Below are 26,268 nucleotides of genomic sequence, written 5' to 3'. Positions count from 1 at the left end.
ACCCCAAGAACTTCTGTAGGCTCTTAACAGATGTAGGTTGTGTCCAGTCACAAATTGCCTGAACCTTAACGGGATCCATCTCAATAGTAGAAGGAGAAAAAATGTACCCCAAAAAAGAAATCTTCTGGACTCCGAAGAGACACTTTGAGCCCTTCACAAACAGAGAATTGGCCCGCAAAACCTGAAACACCTTCCTGACCTGTAGAACATGAGACTCCCAGTCATCAGAAAACACCAAAATATCATCCAAATACACAATCATAAACTTATCCAGATATTCACGGAAAATATTGTGCATAAAGGACTGAAAGACTGACGGAGCATTGGAGAGTCCAAAAGGCATTACCAAATACTCAAAATGGCCCTCAGGCGTATTAAATGCGGTTTTCCACTCATCACCTTGTTTTATCCGCACCAGATTATACGCACCGCGAAGATCTATCTTAGTGAACCACCTAGCCCCCTTAATGCGAGCAAACAAGTCAGTCAATAATGGCAATGGATACTGATATTTGACTGTAATCTTATTCAGAAGGCGATAATCTATACAAGGCCTCAGGGAACCATCTTTTTTTGCCACGAAAAAAAAACCTGCTCCCAGAGGGGACGAAGATGGACGAATATGTCCCTTTTCCAAGGACTCCTTAATATAATTCCGCATAGCAGTATGCTCTGGCAGTGACAGATTAAATAAACGACCCTTAGGGAACTTACTGCCAGGAATCAATTCTATAGCACAGTCACAATCTCTATGAGGAGGGAGCGAATTGAGCTTAGGCTCCTCAAAAACATCCCTATAGTCAGACAAAAACTCAGGGATCTCAGAAGGAGTAGATGAAGCGATAGAAATCGGAGGTGCATCATCATGAACCCCCTGACATCCCCAGCTTAACACAGACATTGTTTTCCAGTCCAGGACAGGATTATGAGTCTGTAACCATGGCAGACCCAGCACTAGTACATCATGTAAATTATACAGTACAAGGAAGCGAATCACCTCCTGATGAACGGGAGTCATGCGCATGGTCACTTGTGTCCAATACTGCGGTTTATTCATAGCCAATGGTGTAGAGTCAATTCCCTTCAGAGGAATAGGGACTTCCAGAGGCTCCAGACTAAAACCGCAGCGTTTAGCAAATGACCAATCCATAAGACTCAGGGCAGCGCCCGAATCCACATAGGCATCAACGGAAATGGAAGACAGTGAAAAAATCAGAGTCACAGACAAAATGAACTTAGGCTGCAGAGTACCAATGGCAAAAGATTTATCAAGCTTTTTTGTGCGTTTAGAGCATGCTGATATAACATGAGCTGAATCACCACAATAAAAACACAATCCATTTTTCCGCCTATAATTTTGCCGTTCACTTCTGGACTGAATTCTATCACATTGCATAGTCTCAGGTGCCTGTTCAGAAGACACCGCCAACTGGTGCACGGGTTTGCGCTCCCGCAAACGCCGATCAATCTGAATGGCCATAGCCATAGACTCATTCAGACCTGTAGGCGTAGGGAACCCCACCATAATATCCTTAATGGCCTCAGAAAGACCATTTCTGAAGTTTGCAGCCAGGGCGCACTCATTCCACTGAGTAAGCACCGACCATTTCCGAAATTTTTGACAATATATTTCCGCTTCATCATGCCCCTGAGAGAGGGCTAATAAAGCCTTTTCAACCTGAATCTCCAGGTTGGGTTCCTCATAGAGCAATCCCAATGCCAGAAAAAACGCATCCACACTGAGCAATGCAGGATCCCCTGGTGCCAATGCAAATGCCCAATTCTGAGGGTCGCCCCGCAGGAAAGATATTACAATCCTGACCTGTTGAGCAGGGTCTCCAGAGGAGCGAGATTTTAAAGAAAGAAACAATTTACAATTGTTCCTGAAATTCAGGAAGGTAGATCTATCTCCAGAGAAGAACTCTGGAATAGGAATTCTAGGTTCAGACATGGGAGTGTGAACAACAAAATCCTGTATGTTTTGAACTTTTGCCGCGGGATTACTCAGGCTGGAAGCCAAACTCTGGACATCCATGTTAAACAGCTAAGATCAGAGCCATTCAAGGGTTAAGAGGAGGTAAGAAGCAGCTAGACAGCAATTAAGGGCTAAGCAGCAAAACTCTGAAGGGAAAAAAAAAAATAAAAAATTTCCCTTAAACACTTCTTTTTCTCCTGCTTCAGCCCAAACAATTAACACTTTGTGGGCCGGCTATACTGTCATGAATCCCCAATGGCTAGGGATAGCACAGGACAAGCAAAGTACAAATAAATAACGGACGAGCTCTAGGGTGATGGAACCTGGGCTGACCGCTGCCCTACGCCTGACAAACGCAACTAGAGATAGCCAGGGAGCGTGCCCACGTTGGTTCTAGACGCCACGCACCAGCCTAAGAGCCAACCAGTACTGCAGAGAAAATAAAGACCTCACCTGCCTCCAGAGGAATGAACCCCAAAAGATACAGTTGCCCCCTCACATGCATTGACGGTGAAATGAGAGGAAGGCACACACACAGAGATGATATATATAGATTCAGCAAATTGAGGCCCGCTGTAAACTAGAAAGCAGAACGACACAAAAGGGGACTGAGCGGTCAGCAAAAAACCCTAATCAAAAAAACCATCCCGAGACTACAAGAACCCATGCGCCAACTCATGGCACATGGGGAGAACCTCAGTCCACTAGAGCCACCAGCTAGCATAGAGACATAATAAGCAAGCTGGACAAAAAAACCAAACAACTGAAAAATCAGCACTTAGCTTATCCTGAAAGATCTGGGAGCAGGTAGGCAGGAACCAAACAGAGCACATCTGAATACATTGATAGCCGGCAAGGGAATGACAGAAAGGCCAGGTAAAATAGGAAACACCCAGCCTCTGATGGACAGGTGGAAACCAAAGGCCGCAACCCACCAAAGTCACCCAGTACCAGCAGTAACCACCAGAGGGAGCCCACAAACAGAATCCACAACAGCACCCCCCCCTTGAGGAGGGGTCACCGAACCCTCACGAGAACCCCCAGGGCGATCAGGGTGAGCTCTATGGAAGGCGCGGACCAAATCAGTCGCATGAACATCGGAGGCGACCACCCAGGAATTATCCTCCTGACCATAACCCTTCCACTTAACCAAATACTGGAGTTTGCGTCTGGAAACACGAGAATCCAAGATCTTCTCAACAACATACTCCAATTCTCCCTCCACCAGCACCGGAGCAGGAGGCTCAACCGAAGGAACAACGGGCACCTCATACCTCCGCAACAACGACCGATGGAACACATTATGAATAGCAAACGATGCTGGGAGATCCAAACGAAAAGATACAGGGTTAAGAATCTCCGAGATCCTATAAGGACCGATGAACCGAGGCTTGAACTTAGGAGAAGAGACCTTCATAGGGACAAAACGAGAAGACAACCACACCAAATCCCCAACAAGAAGTCGGGGACCCACGCGGTGACGGCGATTAGCAAACTGCTGAGTCTTCTCCTGAGATAACTTCAAATTGTCCACCACCTGATTCCAAATCTGATGTAGCCTGTCCACCACCATGTCCACTCCAGGACAATCCGAAGACTCCACCTGACCAGAGGAAAAACGAGGATGAAACCCCGAATTACAAAAAAAAGGAGAGACCAACGTGGCAGAACTAGCCCGATTATTAAGAGCAAATTCGGCCAGTGGCAAAAAAGCAACCCAGTCATCTTGGTCAGCAGAAACAAAACACCTCAAATAAGTTTCCAAGGTCTGATTAGTTCGCTCCGTCTGGCCATTCGTCTGAGGATGGAATGCAGACGAGAAAGACAAATCAATGCCCATCTTGGCACAAAACGTCCGCCAAAATCTAGACACAAACTGGGATCCCCTGTCAGAAACGATATTCTCCGGAATCCCATGCAAACGAACCATGTTCTGAAAAAATAAAGGGACCAACTCAGAGGAGGAAGGCAACTTAGGCAAGGGCACCAAATGAACCATCTTAGAAAAGCGGTCACACACAACCCAGATAACGGACATTTTCTGTGAAACCGGGAGATCAGAAATAAAATCCATGGAAATGTGCGTCCAAGGCCTCTTCGGGATGGGCAAGGATAACAACAACCCACTGGCCCGAGAACAGCAAGGCTTAGCTCGAGCACACACTTCACAAGACTGCACAAAGGTACGCACATCCCTAGACAAGGAAGGCCACCAAAAAGACCTGGCCACCAAGTCTCTAGTACCAAATATTCCAGGATGACCAGCCAACACAGAAGAATGGACCTCGGAGATGACTCTACTGGTCCAATCATCCGGAACAAACAGTCTTTCTGGTGGACAACGATCCGGTTTATCCACCTGAAACTCCTGCAATGCACGTCGCAAGTCTGGGGATTCGGCAGACAATATTACCCCATCCCTAAGGATACCAGTAGGCCCAGAGTCTCCAGGAGAGTCAGGCACAAAACTCCTGGAAAGAGCATCTGCCTTCACATTCTTTGAACCTGGCAGGTATGAAACCACGAAATTGAAACGAGAAAAAAACAATGACCAACGAGCCTGTCTAGGATTCAAACGCCTGGCAGACTCAAGGTAAATGAGATTCTTGTGATCAGTCAAGACCACCACACGATGTTTAGCACCCTCAAGCCAATGACGCCACTCCTCAAATGCCCACTTCATGGCCAAAAGCTCCCGATTACCCACATCATAATTGCGCTCGGCGGGCGAGAATTTTCTAGAGAAGAATGCACATGGCTTCATCACCGAGCCATCAGAACTTCTCTGTGACAAAACCGCCCCCGCTCCAATCTCGGAAGCATCAACCTCAACCTGAAAAGGAAGCGAAACATCTGGTTGACACAACACAGGAGCAGAAGAAAACCGGCGCTTAAGTTCCTGAAAGGCCCCCACAGCCGCAGGAGACCAATTAGCAACATCAGCACCCTTTTTAGTTAAATCAGTCAAAGGTTTAACAATACTGGAAAAATTTGCAATGAACCGACGATAAAAATTAGCAAACCCCAAGAACTTCTGTAGGCTCTTAACAGATGTAGGTTGTGTCCAGTCACAAATTGCCTGAACCTTAACGGGATCCATCTCAATAGTAGAAGGAGAAAAAATGTACCCCAAAAAAGAAATCTTCTGGACTCCGAAGAGACACTTTGAGCCCTTCACAAACAGAGAATTGGCCCGCAAAACCTGAAACACCTTCCTGACCTGTAGAACATGAGACTCCCAGTCATCAGAAAACACCAAAATATCATCCAAATACACAATCATAAACTTATCCAGATATTCACGGAAAATATTGTGCATAAAGGACTGAAAGACTGACGGAGCATTGGAGAGTCCAAAAGGCATTACCAAATACTCAAAATGGCCCTCAGGCGTATTAAATGCGGTTTTCCACTCATCACCTTGTTTTATCCGCACCAGATTATACGCACCGCGAAGATCTATCTTAGTGAACCACCTAGCCCCCTTAATGCGAGCAAACAAGTCAGTCAATAATGGCAATGGATACTGATATTTGACTGTAATCTTATTCAGAAGGCGATAATCTATACAAGGCCTCAGGGAACCATCTTTTTTTGCCACGAAAAAAAAACCTGCTCCCAGAGGGGACGAAGATGGACGAATATGTCCCTTTTCCAAGGACTCCTTAATATAATTCCGCATAGCAGTATGCTCTGGCAGTGACAGATTAAATAAACGACCCTTAGGGAACTTACTGCCAGGAATCAATTCTATAGCACAGTCACAATCTCTATGAGGAGGGAGCGAATTGAGCTTAGGCTCCTCAAAAACATCCCTATAGTCAGACAAAAACTCAGGGATCTCAGAAGGAGTAGATGAAGCGATAGAAATCGGAGGTGCATCATCATGAACCCCCTGACATCCCCAGCTTAACACAGACATTGTTTTCCAGTCCAGGACAGGATTATGAGTCTGTAACCATGGCAGACCCAGCACTAGTACATCATGTAAATTATACAGTACAAGGAAGCGAATCACCTCCTGATGAACGGGAGTCATGCGCATGGTCACTTGTGTCCAATACTGCGGTTTATTCATAGCCAATGGTGTAGAGTCAATTCCCTTCAGAGGAATAGGGACTTCCAGAGGCTCCAGACTAAAACCGCAGCGTTTAGCAAATGACCAATCCATAAGACTCAGGGCAGCGCCCGAATCCACATAGGCATCAACGGAAATGGAAGACAGTGAAAAAATCAGAGTCACAGACAAAATGAACTTAGGCTGCAGAGTACCAATGGCAAAAGATTTATCAAGCTTTTTTGTGCGTTTAGAGCATGCTGATATAACATGAGCTGAATCACCACAATAAAAACACAATCCATTTTTCCGCCTATAATTTTGCCGTTCACTTCTGGACTGAATTCTATCACATTGCATAGTCTCAGGTGCCTGTTCAGAAGACACCGCCAACTGGTGCACGGGTTTGCGCTCCCGCAAACGCCGATCAATCTGAATGGCCATAGCCATAGACTCATTCAGACCTGTAGGCGTAGGGAACCCCACCATAATATCCTTAATGGCCTCAGAAAGACCATTTCTGAAGTTTGCAGCCAGGGCGCACTCATTCCACTGAGTAAGCACCGACCATTTCCGAAATTTTTGACAATATATTTCCGCTTCATCATGCCCCTGAGAGAGGGCTAATAAAGCCTTTTCAACCTGAATCTCCAGGTTGGGTTCCTCATAGAGCAATCCCAATGCCAGAAAAAACGCATCCACACTGAGCAATGCAGGATCCCCTGGTGCCAATGCAAATGCCCAATTCTGAGGGTCGCCCCGCAGGAAAGATATTACAATCCTGACCTGTTGAGCAGGGTCTCCAGAGGAGCGAGATTTTAAAGAAAGAAACAATTTACAATTGTTCCTGAAATTCAGGAAGGTAGATCTATCTCCAGAGAAGAACTCTGGAATAGGAATTCTAGGTTCAGACATGGGAGTGTGAACAACAAAATCCTGTATGTTTTGAACTTTTGCCGCGGGATTACTCAGGCTGGAAGCCAAACTCTGGACATCCATGTTAAACAGCTAAGATCAGAGCCATTCAAGGGTTAAGAGGAGGTAAGAAGCAGCTAGACAGCAATTAAGGGCTAAGCAGCAAAACTCTGAAGGGAAAAAAAAAAAAAAAAAATTTCCCTTAAACACTTCTTTTTCTCCTGCTTCAGCCCAAACAATTAACACTTTGTGGGCCGGCTATACTGTCATGAATCCCCAATGGCTAGGGATAGCACAGGACAAGCAAAGTACAAATAAATAACGGACGAGCTCTAGGGTGATGGAACCTGGGCTGACCGCTGCCCTACGCCTGACAAACGCAACTAGAGATAGCCAGGGAGCGTGCCCACGTTGGTTCTAGACGCCACGCACCAGCCTAAGAGCCAACCAGTACTGCAGAGAAAATAAAGACCTCACCTGCCTCCAGAGGAATGAACCCCAAAAGATACAGTTGCCCCCTCACATGCATTGACGGTGAAATGAGAGGAAGGCACACACACAGAGATGATATATATAGATTCAGCAAATTGAGGCCCGCTGTAAACTAGAAAGCAGAACGACACAAAAGGGGACTGAGCTGTCAGCAAAAAACCCTAATCAAAAAAACCATCCCGAGACTACAAGAACCCATGCGCCAACTCATTGCACATGGGGAGAACCTCAGTCCACTAGAGCCACCAGCTAGCATAGAGACATAATAAGCAAGCTGGACAAAAAAACCAAACAACTGAAAAATCAGCACTTAGCTTATCCTGAAAGATCTGGGAGCAGGTAGGCAGGAACCAAACAGAGCACATCTGAATACATTGATAGCCGGCAAGGGAATGACAGAAAGGCCAGGTAAAATAGGAAACACCCAGCCTCTGATGGACAGGTGGAAACCAAAGGCCGCAACCCACCAAAGTCACCCAGTACCAGCAGTAACCACCAGAGGGAGCCCACAAACAGAATCCACAACAGGCAATGAGTCTCTCTGTCTCAATCTTTGCTGCCTTGATTTGCTTTTTACAGAATTTATTTAATTTTCTGTATTTATTTAATGCCTCCTCACTACCTACTTCCTTTAATTCTCTAAATGCTTTCTTTTTGTCCCTTATTGCGCCCCTTACAGCTCTATTTAGCCATATTGGTTTCCTCCTATTTCTAGTATGTTTATTCCCATACGGTATATACTGTGCACAGGTCCTATCCAGGATGCTAATAAACGTCTCCCATTTTCTTTGTGTATTTTTGTGTCTCAGGATATCGTCCCAGTTAATTGCACCAAGATCCTCTCATCCGTTGGAAATTTGCCCTCCTGAAGTTTAGTGTCCTTGTCACCCCCCTACTACCCATCTTATTAAAGGTTACATGAAAACTTATTATTTTGTGATCACTATTCCCCAAGTGACCCCCAACCCTTATATTTGATATGCGGTCTGGCCTGTTGGTTAATATTAGGTCTAGCAGTGCCCCCCTCCTTGTTGGGTCCTGAACCAGTTGTGAAAGGTAATTGTCTCTCATAGTTGTCAAAAACCGATTACCTTTGCTGGAACTGCAGGTTTCTGTTCCCCAATCTATTTCAGGGTAGTTGAAGTCCCCCATAATAATGACTTCTCCTTGAGTCGCAGCTTCATCTATTTGCTTTACGAGGATATTCTCCATTGCTTCCATTATTTTTGGAGATTTATAACAAATCCCTATCAGTAATTTATTTTTTCCCCCTCCCCTTATCTCCACCCACAGGGACTCTACATTTTCATTAAATTCACCTATATTATCACGCAGGATGGGTTTTAAGGAAGATTTTACATATAGACACACCCCTCCCCCTCACTTATCTGTACGGTCATTTCTGAACAGGCTATAGCCCTGCAAGTTAACAGCCCAGTCATGGCTCTCATCCAGCCACGTCTCAGATATCCCCACCATGTCATAATTATGCCTCAACAACATTAGTTCTAATTCATCCATTTTGTTGGTGAGGCTTCTGGCATTAGTATACATGCACTTGTATGTCTCTTTTGTCCAGCTTGTCATTATGAATTATTCCGGCTGAGTCGGTGTGGAGGTTATTTTTTTGTAAACTCTGCGTGGACTTTTAGTTTTTATACTGACCGCACAGTAGCCTTTTCTATCTCTGTCTATTTAGATAGTTTTGGCCTCCTTTGCTAAATCTAGTTTCATTTCTGAGTTTGTTATTTCCCTCTCCACTCACCGTCAATATTTGTGGGGGGCTATCTTTCCTTTGGGGGTTTCTCTGAGACGAGATAGTTTTCCGTTTCCATCTTCAGGGGTAGCTAGTTCTTAGGCTGTGAAGAGGTGTCTAGGCAGAGATAGGTACGCTCCACGGCTATTTCTAGTGTTGGTGTTAGGAGTAGGGATTGCGGTCAGTAAAGCTACCACCTCCCCAGAGCTTGTACTTTATTTGTTTTACCCACCAGGTCTTTTCAGTTCTGCTCCGTAATCACTAGGTCATAACAGTGATTGCTGTCGGTGGAGCTGCCACCTCCGCTGAGCTTGTCCATGATTGGCTTTACCCACCAGGTCATCTCAGTACTGCTCCGTAACCACCAGGCCATAACAGTACAGCTGGCCCACAATGTGTTAAATGCATCTCAAAAGAGGGAAAAGAAAGTTCTGAGTCATTGTTTTTGTTCTTTTTTCTTGTTGCCTGTTTTGTCTTTTTTTTCCCCTTGATTTTTGGATGGTGCGGGAGCTTGGTGCTGATATGGAGGTTCAGGATCTGTCTGCGCGTGTTGATCATCTCGCTGCAAGGGTACAGAGTATCCAAGACTATGTTGTTCAAACTCCTGTTTCTGAGCCTAGAATTCCTATCCCTGATTTGTTTTCTGGGGATAGATCTAAGTTTTTGAACTTTAAAAATAATTGCAGATTGTTTTTTTGCTCTGAGACCCCGTTCCTCTGGTGACCCCATTCAGCAGGTGAAGATTGTTATTTCTCTGCTGCATGGCGACCCGCAGGACTGGGCATTCTCCCTTGAGCCAGGGAATCCTGCATTGCTCAATGTAGATTCATTTTTTCAAGCACTTGGACTGCTTTATGACGAACCTAATTCTGTGGATCAGGTAGAAATTTTTTTACTGGCTCTGTGTCAGGATCAGGAAGCAGCAGAGATATATTGTCAGAAATTTAGAAAGTGGTCTGTGCTTACAAAATGGAATGAGGATGCCCTGGCAGCTATTTTCAGAAAGGGTCTTTCTGAAGCCCTTAAAGATGTTATGGTGGGGTTTCCCACGCCTGCTGGTTTGAATGAATCAATGTCTCTGGCCATTCAGATTGATCGGCGCCTACCTGAACGTAAGATGGTGCACCATATGGCGGTGTCCTCTGGGCAGAGTTCTGAGCCTATGCAATGTGATAGGATTTTGACGAGAGCAGAACGGCAGGAGTTCAGACGTCAGAATAGGCTGTGTTTTTACTGTGGTGACGCTACTCATGCTATCTTTGACTGCCCGAAGCGAACTAAGAGGGTTGCTAGGTCGGTTACCATCAGTACTGTACAGCCTAAATTTCTCTTGTCTATTACCCTGATTTGCTCATTGTCGTCCTTTTCTGTAATGGCATTTGTGGATTCTGGCGCTGTCCTGAACTTAATGGACCTAGAATTTGCCAAGCGCTGTGGTTTTTCCTTGGAGCCTTTGCAGAGCCCTATTCCCTTGAGGGGGATTGATGCTACGCCATTGGCCAAGAATAAACCTCAGTACTGGACACAGTTAGCCATGAACATGGCTCCAGCACATCAGGAAAATATTCGCTTTTTGGTGTTGCATAATTTGCATGATGTGGTTGTGCTGGGGTTTCCATGGTTACAGGTACATAATTCAGTGCTGGATTGGAAATCTATGTCTGTGACTAGTTGGGGTTGTCAGGGGATACATAGTGACATCCCCCTGATGTCAATTTCCTCATCCCCTTCTTCTGAAGTTCCTGAGTTTTTGTCGGATTTCCAGGATATATTTGAGGAGCCTAAATCCAGTCCTCTGCCTCCTCATAGGGACTGTGATTGCGCTATTAATTTGATTCCTGGCTGTAAGTTCCCTAAGGGTCGACTTTTCAATCTGTCTGTGCCAGAGCATGCCGCTATGCGGAGTTATGTAAAGGAGTCCTTGGAGAAGGGGCATATTCGCCCGTCTTCGTCACCGTTGGGAACGGGGTTCTTTTTTGTTGCCAAGAAGGATGGCTCCTTGAGGCCCTGTATAGATTATCGCCTTCTCAATAAGATCACGGTCAAATTCTAGTACCCTTTGCCTTTGCTCTCTGATTTGTTTGCTCGGATTAAAGGGGCTAGCTGGTTTACCAAGATTGACCTTCGAGGGGCGTATAATCTTGTTCGCATCAAACAGGGTGATGAATGGAAAACAGCATTTAATACGCCCGAAGGCCATTTTGAATATCTTGTGATGCCTTTCGGGCTCTCTAATGCTCCATCTGTGTTTCAGTCCTTTATGCATGATATTTTCCGGGAGTATCTGGATAAATTCATGATTGTATATTCGGATGATATTTTGTTTTTTTCCGATGATTGGGAGTCTCATGTGAAGCAGGTCAGGATGGTATTTCAGATTCTCCGTGCTAATACACTGTTTGTGAAGGGGTCTAAGTGCCTTTTTGGAGTTCAGAAGGTTTCTTTTCTGGGGTTCATTTTTTCTCCCTCGGCTATTGAAATGGACCCTGTTAAGGTCCAGGCTATTTATGATTGGACTCAACCCACATCTGTGAAGAGCCTTCAGAAATTTTTGGGCTTTGCTAATTTTTATCGCCGCTTCATTGCTAATTTTTCTACTGTGGTTAAACCTCTGACCGATTTGACCAAGAAAGGTGCTGATGTGGTGAATTGGTCCTCTGCGGCTGTGGAGGCCTTTCAGGAGCTTAAGCGTTGTTTTACTTCTGCCCCTGTGTTGCATCAGCCAGATGTTTCTCTCCCTTTTCAGGTTGAGGTTGACGCTTCTGAGATTGGGGCAGGAGCTGTTCTGTCTCAGAGAAGTTCTGATGGCTCTGTGTTGAAACCGTGTGCTTTCTTCTCCAGAAAGTTTTCGCCTGCTGAGCGTAATTATGATGTCGGCAATCGGGAGTTGTTGGCTATGAAGTGGGCATTTGAGGAGTGGCGACATTGGCTTGAGGGAGCTAAGCATCGTGTTGTGGTCTTGACCGATCATAAGAATCTGATTTACCTTGAGTCTGCCAAGCGGTTGAATCCTAGACAGGCTCGGTGGTCTTTGTTTTTCTCCCGTTTTGATTTTTTGGTCTCGTATCTTCCGGGATCTAAGAATGTGAAGGCTGATGCCCTGTCTAGGAGTTTTTTGCCTGATTCTCCGGGAGTCCGTGAGCCGGCTGGTATTCTCAAGGAGGGGGTGATTCTTTCTGCTATCTCCCCTGATTTGCGGCGGGTGCTTCAGGAGTTTCAGGCTGATAGACCTGACCGCTGTCCTGTGGGGAAATTGTTTGTTCCTGATAGATGGACTAGTAAGGTGATTTCTGAGATTCATTGTTCGGTGTTGGCCGGTCATCGTGGGATCTTTGGTACCAGAGATTTGGTTGCCAGGTCCTTTTGGTGGCCTTCTTTGTCACGGGATGTGCGTTCCTTCGTGCAGTCCTGTGGGACCTGTGCCCGGGCTAAGCCCTGCTGTTCTCGTGCTAGTAGGTTGCTTTTGCCTTTGCCTATCCCTGAGAGGCCCTGGACGCATATTTCCATGGATTTTATTTCTGATCTTCCTGTTTCTCAGAAGATGTCTGTCATCTGGGTGGTTTGTGACCGGTTTTCTAAAATGGTCCACTTGGTACCTTTGCCTAAGTTGCCTTCCTCCTCTGATTTGGTTCCTTTGTTTTTCCAGCATGTGGTTCGTTTGCATGGTATTCCGGAGAATATTGTGTCTGACAGAGGTACCCAGTTTGTTTCTAGGTTTTGGCGTTCCTTTTGTGTTAGAATGGGCATTAATTTGTCTTTTTCTTCGGCATTTTACCCTCAGACAAATGGACAGACGGAGCGAACCAATCAGACCTTGGAAACCTATTTGAGATGCTTTGTGTCTGCTGATCAGGATGATTGGGTTACCTTCTTGCCGTTGGCCGAGTTTGCCCTTAATAATCGGGCTAGTTCGGCTACTTTGGTTTCGCCTTTTTTTTGTAACTTCGGTTTTCATCCTCGTTTTTCTTCAGGGCAGGTTGAGCCTTCGGACTGTCCTGGGGTAGATTCTGTGGTGGACAGGTTGCAGCGGATTTGGACTCATGTGGTGGACAATTTAACATTGTCTCAGGAAAAGGCTCAACGTTTTGCTAACCGCCGTCGGTGCGTTGGTCCCCGGCGGTTGTCTTCTCGTCATGTTCCTATGAAGGTCTCTTCCCCTAAGTTCAAGCCTCGTTTTATTGGTCCTTATAGGATTTCGGAAATTATCAATCCGGTGTCTTTTCGTTTGGCCCTTCCAGCTTCTTTTTCCATTCATAATGTGTTCCATAGATCTTTGTTGCGGAGATATGTGGTGCCCATGGTTCCCTCTGTTGACCCTCCTGCTCCGATGTTGGTTGAGGGGGAGCTGGAATATGTGGTGGAGAAGATTTTGGATTCTCGTCTTTCAAGGCGGAAACTTCAGTATCTGGTCAAGTGGAAGGGTTATGGCCAGGAGGATAACTCTTGGGTTTTTGCCTCCGATGTCCATGCTGCCGATTTGGTACGTGCTTTTCATTTGGCTCGTCCCGATCGGCCTGGGGGCTCTGGTGAGGGTTCGGTGACCCCTCCTCAAGAGGGGGGGGTACTGTTGTGAATTCCGTTCTTGGGCTCCATCCTGTGGTCATGAATGGTATTTTTGGGAGTTCTGCTCTTAGGCTCCCTCTGTTGGTTTCAAGTGAAACTTAGCAGCTGCTTTCACTAATCGGTGCCCTGGCCTTGTTATTTAACTGGGCTTTAGGCTGTAGCTGATGCCAGCTGTCAATGTTTCTTCCTGTGGATTCAGTCCTTTCCTGGAAGTTCTCTGTTGGCCAGTCCATTTCAGCTTAAGATAAGTTCTGCTAGTTTTTGGGTGTTTCCCTGCTTATGACCTTCTGTTCAGTTTAAGTTATGTCTCTTTTGTCCAGCTTGTCATTATGAATTATTCCGGCTAGTTGGAAGCTCTGGGGTCGCAGATTTGCTCCTCCACACCGTGAGTCGGTGTGGAGGTTATTTTTTGTAAACTCTGCGTGGACTTTTAGTTTTTATACTGACCGCACAGTAGCCTTTTCTATCTCTGTCTATTTAGATAGTTTTGGCCTCCTTTGCTAAATCTAGTTTCATTTCTGAGTTTGTCATTTCCCTCTCCACTCACCGTCAATATTTGTGGGGGGCTATCTTTCCTTTGAGGGTTTCTCTGAGGCGAGATAGTTTTCCGTTTCCATCTTCAGGGGTAGCTAGTTCTTAGGCTGTGAAGAGGCGTCTAGGCAGAGATAGGTACGTGTTATGATCCTTAGTGGCTGAGGATCACAGAATGAACTAGCTAAGTTACTGAACATAGAACGAGCTCTAGGGAGGTGGTAACTGGACTGACCGCAAAACCTGATCCTAACAAACACACTAAAGGTAGTGAACGTGCCTAAATTCCTGGACGTCTCGACGCAGCCTGAGAAACTTGCTACCCCTATAGAGAAAGTAAGACCTCACTTGCCTCAGAGAAATGACCCCAAAGATATAGAAAGCCCCCAACAAATAATAACGGTGAGGTAAGGGGAAAATACAAAATGTAGAAATGAAAACAGATTCAGCAAATGAGGCCTACTAATACTAGATAGCAGAAGACAGGCAGGGAACTGTGTGGTCAGTAAAAAACCCTATACAAAATATCCACGCTGAGAATACAAGAACCCCCACACCAACTAACGGTGTGAGGGGAGAAACTCAGCCCCCTAGAGCTACCAGCAAGCAAGGAAATCACATATTAGTAAGCTGGACAAGGACAAATAAATAACCAAGAAACAAATTTAACACTGATGAGCAAAAAATAACCAAACAGAAACTTAGCTTCTCTTGGCGAGACTGATAACGAAGGGATTCAGGAGAGATAAAAATAGCACTGAATACATCGACAGCAGGCAACCACTGAAAGTCCAGGTGAGCTAAATAGGAAACCAGCTAACAGATAACGAGACAGCTGAACCAGCCTCAGACCTGCAGAATGACACAAAGAGCCACCAGAGGGAGCCCAAAGACAGAGTTCACAACAGTACCCCCCCCCTTGAGGAGGGGTCACCGAACCCTCACCAAAACCCCCAGGGCGATCAGGATGAGCCACATGGAAGGCACGAACCAAATCGGCCGCATGAACATCAGAGGCGACAACCCAGGAATTATCCTCCTGACCATAGCCCTTCCACTTAACCAAATACTGAAGCCTCCGTCTAGAAACACGAGAATCCAAGATCTTCTCCACCACGTACTCCAATTCGCCCTCAACCAGCACCAGGGCAGGGGGCTCAACAGAAGGAACCACAGGCACCACATACCTCCGCAACAAAGACCTATGGAACACGTTATGAATGGCAAACGATGCTGGGAGGTCCAAACGAAATGACACCGGGTTAAGGATTTCCAAAATCTTATAAGGACCGATGAAGCGAGACTTGAATTTAGGAGAGGAGACCTTCATAGGAACATACCGAGAAGACAGTCATACCAAATCCCCAACACGAAGTCGGGGACCCTGTTATGACCCCAATGGCAGAGGGTCTCAAAAGTACATACCAAGTCTGCAAACACAAAAAACCAGCTCATAGGGCAGTGGTAACTGGGCTGACCATATAGCTAATCCTAGCACCACAAATAGCAGCAGCTGGGGAACGTGCCTACATTGGTTCTAGACGTCTCGCGCCAGCCGGAGAACTAACTGACCCTAGAAGGGAAAAGATAGACCTTTCTTGCCTCCAGAGAAAGCCCCCAAAAGTTGGATACAAGCCCCCAACAAATAATAACGGTGAGGTAAGGAGAAAAGACAAACGTAAGAATGAACTAGATATTTAGCAAAGAGAGGCCCACTGACTAATAGCAGAATATAGTAAGATGACTTATATGGTCAGCAAAAACCCTATCAAAATTTCCACGCTGGATATTCAAGAACCCCCGAACCGTCTAACGACCCGGGGGGAGAACACCAGCCCCCTAGAGCTTCCAGCAAAATCAGGAATCACATTTAGTACAAGCTGGACAAAAAATAAGAGCTAAGCAAATAACCAAAAAACAAGGAAGCAGGACTTAGCTTAATTTTGCAAGATCCAAGACCAGCAGACAGGAGCAAACAGAAAGGAACTGATTACAACGATGCCAGGCACTGGACTGAGAAACCAGGAAGTTTATATAGCAACACCCCTGGACTAACGACCCAGGTGGGTGCCAAACTGAGGAAAGACAATCCCAGAGTCATATCACTAGTGACCACAAGAGGGAGCCAAAAAAGTCTAATTCACAACAGTAACCCCCTTTAAGGAGGGGTCACCGAACCCTCACCAAGACCACCAGGGCGATCAGGATGAGCAGCGTGAAAGGCACGAACTAAATCAGCCGCATGCACATCAGAGGCAACCACCCAGGAATTATCCTCCTGACCATAGCCCTTCCACTTGACCAGATACTGAAGCCTCCGCCTGGAGAGACGAAAATACAAGATCTTCTCCACCACGTACTCCAACTCGCCCTCAACCAACACCGGAGCAGGAGGCTCAACAGAAGGAACCACAGGTACAACGTACCGCCGCAACAAAGACCTATGGAACACGTTGTGAATGGCAAACGACACCGGAAGATCCAAGCGAAAGGACACAGGATTAAGGATTTCCAATATCTTGTAAGGACCGATGAAGCAAGGCTTAAATTTAGGAGAGGAGACCTTCATAGGAACAAATCGAGAAGACAGCCATACCAAATCCCCAACACGAAGTCGGGGACCCACACCGCGGCGGCGGTTGGCAAAACGCTGAGCCTTCTCCTGTGACAACTTCAAGTTGTCCACCACATGATTCCTGATCCGCTGCAACCTATCCACCACGGAATCTACCCCAGGACAGTCAGAAGGCTCCACATGTCCCGAGGAAAAACGAGGATGGAAACCAGAGTTGCAAAAAAAAGGCGAAACCAAAGTAGCGGAACTAGCCCGATTATTAAGGGCAAACTTTTCAGCCAACGGCAAGAAGGTCACCCAATCATCCTGATCTGCAGAAACAAAACACCTCAAATAAGCCTCCAGAGTCTGATTAGTTCGCTCCGTTTGTCCATTAGTCTGAGGATGAAAGGCAGACGAAAACAACAAATCAATGCCCATCTTAGCACAAAAGGATCGCCAGAACCTGGAAACAAACTGGGATCCTCTGTCAGACACAATATTCTCAGGAATGCCGTGTAAACGAACCACATTCTGAAAGAACAAAGGAACCAGATCGGAAGAGGAAGGCAGCTTAGGCAAAGATACCAAATGGACCATCTTGGAAAAGCGATCACATACCACCCAGATGACAGACATGCCCTGAGACACCGTAAGATCTGAAAGAAATCCATGGAAATGTGTGTCCAAGGCCTCTTCGGGACAGGCAAGGGCAAGAGCAACCCGCTGGCACGAGAACAGCAAGGCTTAGCTCGAGCACAAGTCCCACAGGACTGCACAAATGACCGCACATCCCGTGACAAGGAAGGCCACCAAAAGGACCTAGCCACCAGATCTCTGGTGCCAAAAATTCCCGGATGCCCTGCCAACACCGAGGAATGAACCTCGGAAATGACTCTGCTGGTCCACTTATCAGGAACAAACAGTCTGTCAGGTGGACAAGAGTCAGGTCTACCAGCCTGAAATCTCTGCAACACACGTCGCAAATCCGGAGAAATGGCTGACAGGATAACTCCCTCTTTGAGAATACCAACTGGTTCTGCGACTCCAGGAGAGTCAGGCACAAAGCTCCTTGAAAGAGCATCAGCCTTCACATTCTTTGAACCTGGTAAATACGAGACCACAAAGTCGAAACGGGAGAAAAACAATGACCAGCGGGCCTGTCTAGGATTCAGGCGTTTAGCAGACTCGAGATACATCAGATTTTTGTGATCAGTCAAGACCACCACACGATGCTTAGCACCCTCGAGCCAATGACGCCACTCCTCAAATGCCCACTTCATGGCTAACAACTCCCGATTGCCAACATCATAATTCCGCTCAGCAGGCGAAAACTTCCTAGAGAAAAAAGCACATGGTCTCATTACAGAGCAACCAGGGCCTCTCTGCGACAAAATGGCCCCTGCCCCAATCTCAGAAGCATCCACTTCAACCTGAAAGGGAAGTGAGACATCAGGCTGGCACAAAACAGGCGCCGAAGTAAACCGGCGCTTCAACTCTTGAAAGGCTTCCACGGCTGCAGGAGCCCAGTTAGCAACATCAGAACCTTTCTTGGTCATATCCGTCAAAGGTTTAACAACGCTAGAAAAATTAGCGATAGAACGACGGTAGAAGTTAGCAAAACCCAAGAACTTCTGAAGACTCTTAACTGACGTGGGTTGAGTCCAATCATGAATAGCTCGGACCTTGACTGGGTCCATCTCCACCGCAGAAGGGGAAAAAATAAAACCCAAAAAGGGAACCTTCTGTACTCCAAAGAGACACTTTGAGCCCTTAACAAACAAAGCATTCTCACGCAAAACCTGAAACACCATCCTGACCTGCTCTACATGCGAGTCCCAATCATCAGAAAAAAACAGAATATCATCCAGATAAACAATCATAAATTTATCCAGATACTTCCGGAAAATATCATGCATAAAGGACTGAAACACTGAAGGAGCATTAAATCAGGTGTTTGGTCAGACAACACCACCAGAGGATTCGCGGCTTTGCGCTCCCGCAAACGCCGGTCAATTTGAATAGCCAGCGCCATGGAATCATTCAGACCTGTAGGAATGGAGAAACCCACCATCACATTCTTAATGGCTTCAGAAAGGCCATTTCTGAAATTTGCGGCCAGAGCACACTCATTCCACTGAGTAAGCACGGACAATTTCCGAAATTTTTGGCAATACACTTCAGCTTCATCCTGACCCTGAGAAATAGCCAGCAAGGCTTTTTCTGCCTGAATTTCAAGATTGGGTTCCTCGTAAAGCAATCCGAGCGCCAGAAAAAACGCATCAATATTTGCCAATGCCGGATCTCCTGGCGCTAGCGAGAAGGCCCAATCCTGAGGGTCGCCCCGTAAGAAAGAGATAACAATTTTTACTTGCTGAGCTGAGTCTCCAGATGAACGGGGTCTCAGAGATAGAAACAATTTACAATTATTCCTGAAATTCCTAAACTTAAATCGGTCTCCAGAGAACAGTTCAGGAATAGGTATTTTAGGTTCAGACATTGGACTACTGGTAACAAAATCTTGTATGCCCTGCACACGAGCAGCAAGCTAATCCACACTTGTAATCAAAGTCTGGACATTCATGTCTGCAGCAAGCACAAGCCACTCAGAGGTAAAGGGGAGGAAAAAAAAGAGAGGAAAGGAAAAAAAAAAAAAAACAAACTCAGACTTTCCTTTCTTGTAATCCCACTTCTGCAATGCATTAAACATTCAACCTTGGCCTGGCATACTGTTATGACCCCAATGGCAGAGGGTCTCAAAAGTACATACCAAGTCTGCAAACACAAAAAACCAGCTCATAGGGCAGTGGTAACTGGGCTGACCATATATCTAATCCTAGCACCACAAATAGCAGCAGCCGGGGAACGTGCCTACGTTGGTTCTAGACGTCTCGCGCCAGCCGGAGAACTAACTGACCCTAGAAGGGAAAAGATAGACCTTTCTTGCCTCCAGAGAAAGCCCCCAAAAGTTGGATACAAGCCCCCAACAAATAATAACGGTGAGGTAAGGAGAAAAGACAAACGTAAGAATGAACTAGATATTTAGCAAAGAGAGGCCCACTGACTAATAGCAGAATATAGTAAGATGACTTATATGGTCAGCAAAAACCCTATCAAAATTTCCACGCTGGATATTCAAGAACCCCCGAACCGTCTAACGGCCCGGGGGGAGAACACCAGCCCCCTAGAGCTTCCAGCAAAATCAGGAATCACATTTAGTACAAGCTGGACAAAAAATAAGAGCTAAGCAAATAACCAAAAAACAAGGAAGCAGGACTTAGCTTAATTTTGCAAGATCCAAGACCACTCGATATTAATAAATACCGCGCTCCAAGGGTTTAAAAATAGTTGGAAATAAACCAAAAGTTAGATGCTAATTCACTTTGGACCGGTAAATTTAGCAGCATATAGGGGGAGTGTACAGCACTATTGTCAAAACAGCCGTTGGCTACAACCAATATAACCAACAGTTTGAAGTAGCTTACAGTTAATACGTGCCTTAAATACAATTAGAATAATTGGCTGATAACCCACATACCATACTGGTTTCGCTGCTTGCTTAAGGTGAAAAATGGTCCCAGATGTGTAAGGTGCTCTACCGCGGTGGACCGAGGGAGGTGGTCAGGGAACCCTGAGGAAGGAGTGCGGTACACTCCGAAACGCGTTGGTTTGCTTTGTGTCCCAAACGAGACTCCGTAGGCCTGTGACGTCACACGCTGCCTAGCAGCGCCGGCCATTATTCCAGTACAACCAGGATCGTCTCCGGCCGGGACGGTTCCTGGCTCTGTACTGTGCATCGGTACCCGGTCTTCTCGCTGGATAAGCGGTATCGGCGTGCTCCCTGCTTATCGCCACCGCTCCCAAAGGACCACCTCCCTCGGTCCACCGCGGTAGAGCACCTTACACATCTGGGACCATTTTTCACCTTAAGCAAGCAGCGAAACCAGTATGGTATGTGGGTTATCAGCCGATTATTCTAATTGTATTTAAGGCACGTATTAACTGTAAGCTACTTCAAACTGTTGGTTATATTGGTTGTAGCCAACGGCTGTTTTGACAATAGTGCTGTACACTCCCCCTATATGCTGCTAAATTTACCGGTCCAAAGTGAATTAGCATCTAACTTTTGGTTTATTTCCAACTATTTTTAAACCCTTGGAGCGCGGTATTTATTAATATCGAGTGGTTTATTTGCTGTGGCAGAGTGTGCACAGATCTGCCTTAATACCTGCAGCACTTGGGTTGGTCTTCTTAGTAGCGCCAGTGTGCTTTATTGTTGTGTTTCTTAAGATCCAAGACCAGCAGACAGGAGCAAACAGAAAGGAACTGATTACAATGATGCCAGGCACTGGACTGAGAAACCAGGAAGTTTATATAGCAACACCCCTGGACTAACGACCCAGGTGGGTGCCAAACTGAGGAAAGACAATCCCAGAGTCATATCACTAGTGACCACAAGAGGGAGCCAAAAAAGTCTAATTCACAACAGGACCCACACCGCGACGGCGGTTGGCAAAGCGCTGAGCCTTCTCCTGTGACAACTTCAAATTGTCCACCACATGGTTCCAAATCTGCTGCAACCTATCCACCACAGAATCCACCCCAGGACAGTCAGAAGGCTCGACCTGACCCGAGGAGAAACGAGGATGAAAACCAGAATTGCAGAAAAAAGGCGAAACCAAAGTAGCAGAACTAGCCCGATTATTAAGGGCAAACTCGGCCAATGGCAAAAAAGTCACCCAATCATCCTGATCAGCAGAAAAAAAACATCTTAAATAAGTTTCCAAGGTCTGATTAGTTCGCTCGGTTTGGCCATTCGTCTGAGGATGGAAGGCCGACGAAAAAGACAAATCAATGCCCATCTTAGCACAAAAGATCCGCCAAAATCTGGACACAAACTGGGATCCTCTGTCAGACACAATATTTTCAGGGATGCCATGCAAGCGAACCACATTCTGAAAAAATAGAGGAACCAAATCGGAGGAGGAAGGCAACTTAGGCAAGGGCACCAAATGGACCATTTTGGAAAAACGATCACACACCACCCAGATGACAGACATTCTCTGAGAGACTGGAAGATCCGAAATAAAATCCATGGAAATATGCGTCCAAGGCCTCTTCGGGACAGGCAAAGGCAAAAGCAAACCGCTGGCACGAGAACAGCAAGGCTTAGCCCGAGCACAAATCCTACAGGACTGCACAAAGAAACGCACATCCCGAGACAAGGAAGGCCACCAGAAGGACCTAGCCACCAAATCTCTGGTACCAAAAATCCCAGGATGGCCTGCCAACACCGAAGAATGAACCTCGGAAATAACTCTGCTGGTCCATCTATCTGGGACAAACAGTCTCTCTGGTGGGCAACGGTCAGGTCTATCCGCCTGAAATTTCTGCAGCACTCATCACAAATATGGGGAAATGGCAGACAAAATCACTCCCTCTCTGAGGATACCAGCCGGCTCTGAAACTCCCGGAGAGTCAGGCACAAAACTCCTAGAAAGAGCATCAGCCTTCACGTTCTTCGAACCAGGCAGGTACGAGACCATGAAATCAAAACGGGAGAAAAACAACGACCAACGAGCCTGTCTAGGATTCAGCCGCTTGGCAGACTCGAGATAAATCAGATTTTTGTGATCAGTTAAGACCACCACACGATGCTTAGCTCCCTCGAGCCAATGTCGCCACTCCTCAAATGCCCACTTCATAGCCAACAACTCCCGATTACCAACATCATAATTCCGCTCGGCAGGCGAAAACTTTCTTGAAAAGAAAGCACAAGGTTTCATCACAGAGCAATCAGAGCTTCTCTGCGACAAAACAGCCCCTGCTCCAATCTCAGAAGCATTAACCTCGACCTGAAAAGGAAGAGAGACATCAGGCTGACACAAAACTGGAGCCGAAGAAAACCGGCGCTTCAGCTCCCGAAAGGCTTCCACGGCCGCAGGAGACCAATTAGTCACATCAGAACCCTTCTTGGTCAGATCTGCCAAGGGTTTAACCACGCCAGAAAAATTAGCAATGAAGCGACGGTAAAAATTAGCAAAACCCAAGAACTTCTGAAGACTCTTAACAGATGTAGGCTGAGTCCAGTCATGAATAGCCTGGACCTTGACTGGGTCCATCTCAATAGTAGAAGGAGAAAAAATAAAACCCAAAAAGGAAACCTTCTGTACTCCGAAGAGACATTTTGAGCCCTTCACAAATAAGGCATTAGCACGCAGGACCTGAAATACCATCCTGACCTGCTTCACATGGGACTCCCAGTCCTCAGAAAAGACCAAAATGTCATCCAGATACACAATCATAAATTTATCCAGATATTCTCGGAAGATGTCATGCATGAAGGACTGGAACACAGAAGGAGCATTAGAGAGTCCAAAAGGCATCCCCAAGTACTCAAAATGGCCTTCGGGCGAATTAAATGCTGTTTTCCATTCATCTCCCTGCTTTATGCGCACAAGGTTATACGCACCACGAAGATCTATCTTGGTGAACCAACTGGATCCCTTAATCCGAGCAAACAGATCAGATAATAATGGCAAAGGATACTGAAATTTGACCGTGATTTTATTTAGAAGACGATAATCTATACAAGGTCTCAGAGAACCATCCTTCTTGCCACAAAAAAGAATTCTGCACCAAGAGGGGAGGAGGACGGGCGAATATGTCCCTTCTCTAAAGACTCCTTTATATAACTCCGCATCACGGCATGTTCTGGTACAGACAAATTAAAAAGTCGTCCCCTAGGGAACTTACTACCAGGAATCAAATTTATAGCACAATCACAATCCCTGTGAGGAGGCAGGGCACCGGATCTGGGCTCATCAAATACATCCTGGTAGTCCGACAAAAACTCAGGGACCTCAGAAGGAGTGGAAAAAGCAATTGACACCAAAGGAGCATCGCCATGAATCCCCTGGCAACCCCAACTTGAAACAGACATAGCTTTCCAATCCAAAACTGGATTATGAGCCTGCAGCCATGGCAGACCCAAAACGACAACATCATGCAAATTTTGTAGCACAAGAAAGCGAATCACCTCCTGATGTACAGGAGTCATGCACATGGTCACTTGAGTCCAATACTGAGGCTTATTCTCAGCCAATGGTGTAGCATCAATTCCCCTCAGTGAAATAGGGAATTCCAAAGGCTCCAGGACAAAACCACAGCGCCTGGCAAACGACAAATCCATCAGGTTCAGGGCAGCACCTGAATCCACAAAAGCCATAACCGAATAGGAAGACAAAGAACAAATTAAAGTAACAGACAAAATGAATTTAGGCTGTATAGTACCAACGGTGACAGATTTAGCAATTTTTTTTACGCGCTTAGAGCATGCTGAGATAACATGAGTTGAATCACCACAGTAAAAGCACAACCCATTTTGACGTCTATGATCTTGCCGCTCAATTCTGGTCAGAATTCGGTCGCATTGCATAGACTCAGGTCTCTGTTCAGAAAACACCGCCAGATGGTGCGCAGATTTGCGCTCCCGCAAACGCCGATCAGTCTGAATGGCCAAAGCCATTGAGTCATTCAGACTTGCAGGCGTGGGGAACCCCACCATAACATTCTTAATGGCTTCAGAAAGACCTTCTCTGAAATTTGCAGCCAGGGCACACTCATTCCATTGAGTAAGCACCGACCATTTCTGAAATTTTTGACAATACACCTCAGCTTCATCCTGGCCCTGAGAGAGAGCCAGCAAGGCCTTTTCAGCCTGGTTCTCAAGATTAGGTTCCTCATAAAGCAATCCAAGCGCCAGAAAAAACGCATCCACATTTAGCAATGCAGGATCTCCTGGCGCCAGGGAGAAAGCCCAATCTTGAGGGTCGCCACGTAACAGGGAGATAACAATTCTAACTTGCTGAGCGGAATCACCAGAGGAACGAGGTCTCAAAGAAAGAAATAATTTACAATTATTCTTAAAATTCAGAAACCTAGATCTATCTCCAGAAAACAACTCAGGAATAGGTACTTTTGGCTCAGACATAGGACTGTGAACAACAAAATCCTGAATGCTTTGCACCCTTGCAGCAAGATGATCCACACTAGAAGTCAGACTCTGAATATCCATGTCTGCAGCTGAACTCAAAGCCACCCAGAGATTAAGGGGATGAGAGAAGCTGGACAGACTGCAGCAAAGGGAGAGGAAAAAAAAATTGTACTCAGGACTTCTCTTATCCCACTTCTGCGATGCATTAAACACTCTGGTGGCCTGCTGTACTGTTATGATCCTTAGTGGCTGAGGATCACAGAATGAACTAGCTAAGTTACTGAACATAGAACGAGCTCTAGGGAGGTGGTAACTGGACTGACTGCAAAACCTGATCCTAACAAACACACTAAAGGTAGCCGGTGAACGTGCCTAAATTCCTGGACGTCTCGACGCAGCCTGAGAAACTTGCTACCCCTATAGAGAAAGTAAGACCTCACTTGCCTCAGAGAAATGACCCCAAAGATATAGAAAGCCCCCAACAAATAATAACGGTGAGGTAAGGGGAAAATACAAAACGTAGAAATGAAAACAGATTCAGCAAATGAGGCCCACTAATACTAGATAGCAGAAGACAGGCAGGGAACTGTGCGGTCAGTAAAAAACCCTATACAAAATATCCACGCTGAGAATACAAGAACCCCCACACCAACTAACGGTGTGAGGGGAGAAACTCAGCCCCCTAGAGCTACCAGCAAGCAAGGAAATCACATATTAGTAAGCTGGACAAGGACAAATAAATAACCAAGAAACAAATTTAACACTGATGAGCAAAAAATAACCAAACAGAAACTTATCTTCTCTTGGCGAGACTGATAACGAAGGGATTCAGGAGAGATAAAAATAGCACTGAATACATCGACAGCAGGCAACCACTGAAAGTCCAGGTGAGCTAAATAGGAAACCAGCTAACAGATAACGAGACAGCTGAACCAGCCTCAGACCTGCAGAATGACACAAAGAGCCACCAGAGGGAGCCCAAAGACAGAGTTCACAACAGGTACGCTCCACGGCTATTTCTAGTGTTGGTGTTAGGAGTAGGGATTGCGGTCAGTAAAGCTACCACCTCCCCAGAGCTTGTACTTTATTTGTTTTACCCACCAGGTCTTTTCAGTTCTGCTCCGTAATCACTAGGTCATAACAGTGATTGCTGTCGATGGAGCTGCCACCTCCGTTGAGCTTGTCCATGATTGGTTTTACCCACCAGGTCATCTCAGTACTGCTCCGTAACCACCAGGCCATAACAGGAGGCTGGTGCTATATACTGGTGACAGGGGAGGCTGGTGCTATATACTGTTGACAGGGGAGGCTGGTGCTATATACTGGTGACAAGAGAGGCTGGTGCTATATACTGGTGACCAGGTAGGCTGGTGCTATATACTGGTGACAGGGGAGGCTGGTGCTATATACTGGTGACAATAGAGGCTGG

At 46.1% G+C, this 26,268-nt stretch overlaps 1 protein-coding gene across 5 annotated transcripts in view; it reads left to right on the top strand.

Annotated features, from left to right (window-relative positions):
* Window positions 1-26,268, top strand: part of LOC143764925 (NACHT, LRR and PYD domains-containing protein 3-like) — a 178,414-nt gene that overhangs the window by 31,113 nt on the left and 121,033 nt on the right. The gene's annotated exons all lie outside the window — the stretch shown is intronic.

This window comes from Ranitomeya variabilis, chromosome 4, assembly GCF_051348905.1.
Source record: "Ranitomeya variabilis isolate aRanVar5 chromosome 4, aRanVar5.hap1, whole genome shotgun sequence".
Taxonomy (NCBI): Eukaryota; Metazoa; Chordata; class Amphibia; order Anura; family Dendrobatidae; genus Ranitomeya; species Ranitomeya variabilis.
This window is presented reverse-complemented; position numbering and strand designations above follow the sequence as displayed.